This window comes from Myotis brandtii, unplaced genomic scaffold (assembly GCF_000412655.1).
Source record: "Myotis brandtii unplaced genomic scaffold, ASM41265v1 scaffold236, whole genome shotgun sequence".
Classification (NCBI taxonomy): Eukaryota; Metazoa; Chordata; class Mammalia; order Chiroptera; family Vespertilionidae; genus Myotis; species Myotis brandtii.
In genome coordinates, this window is record NW_005358901.1 from 2,000,517 (window position 1) to 2,001,361 (window position 845).

The window sequence follows — 845 nt, forward strand, 5'->3', positions numbered from 1 at the left end:
GATGTCGGCATAGAGGTTCTTCTCAGAGGGCCTGCCCGAGCTAACGCCATAGCCCGAGTAGTCATAGGAGAAGATATTACAGTTGATGCGTGTGCCCAGGCCAATGTAGAAGCTGCTCATCTGGCCCAGGTCCACTGCATTGCCATGTGAGAAGAGGACTGTGTACCTAGCGGGGTGGGAGAAGACAGGGTCAGAGGGCAAGAGAAAGAGGGGTCTTACTCACATCTCAACCAGGAAGGGACAGGAGCGCTGTGGGGGAGGGGGAGGAGGATAGGTGGCCTGTGCCACAAATAGCCTAGCTCCTCCTGCCTGTGTGATCTCTGTCACCTCAACCAGGAAGGGACAGGAGCGCTGTGGGGGAGAGGGAGGAGGATAGGCGGCCTGTGCCACAAAATAGCCTAGCTCCTCCTGCCTGTGTGATCTCTGTCACGTTCTGAGCACAGGATGGGCCCAGCCGCCTCTCTTCGAGTCCATTCCTTTTGGAGGGACTCCAACAGCCCGAGGATAGCAGGCATGTGGGCCTGCTGCTCAGAGACTTCATTGACAAGGCTGCCCCCTCTCTTCCTGACAGTTGGCCCGTCCCCTGCCCCACAAGTGAATAAAGCCAACCCCTGATCACAGAGGTTTGGGTCTCCTTCTCCTGCAGAAAATGACCATGGCACTCATTTCAGCCCTTGTGTCCCATGACAGGCCTGCCAAGCTGCTGCTAACAGGGCCTGCCCAGGTCCTGCCAAGAGAAGGCAACCAGGTGACTCCACGCCAACAGACTCTCAAGGTCCTCTTCCTCCAGCACGACTGGGTCCCAGCTCCCACTCCCGCCAGCCCTGCCTGGCCCAGAGGAAAAG

General features: G+C 58.2%; 1 protein-coding gene across 1 annotated transcript in view; it reads right to left on the minus strand.

Annotated features, from left to right (window-relative positions):
* Positions 1–845, minus strand: part of ABHD17A (abhydrolase domain containing 17A) — an 11,179-nt gene that overhangs the window by 6,068 nt on the left and 4,266 nt on the right. The gene's annotated exons all lie outside the window — the stretch shown is intronic.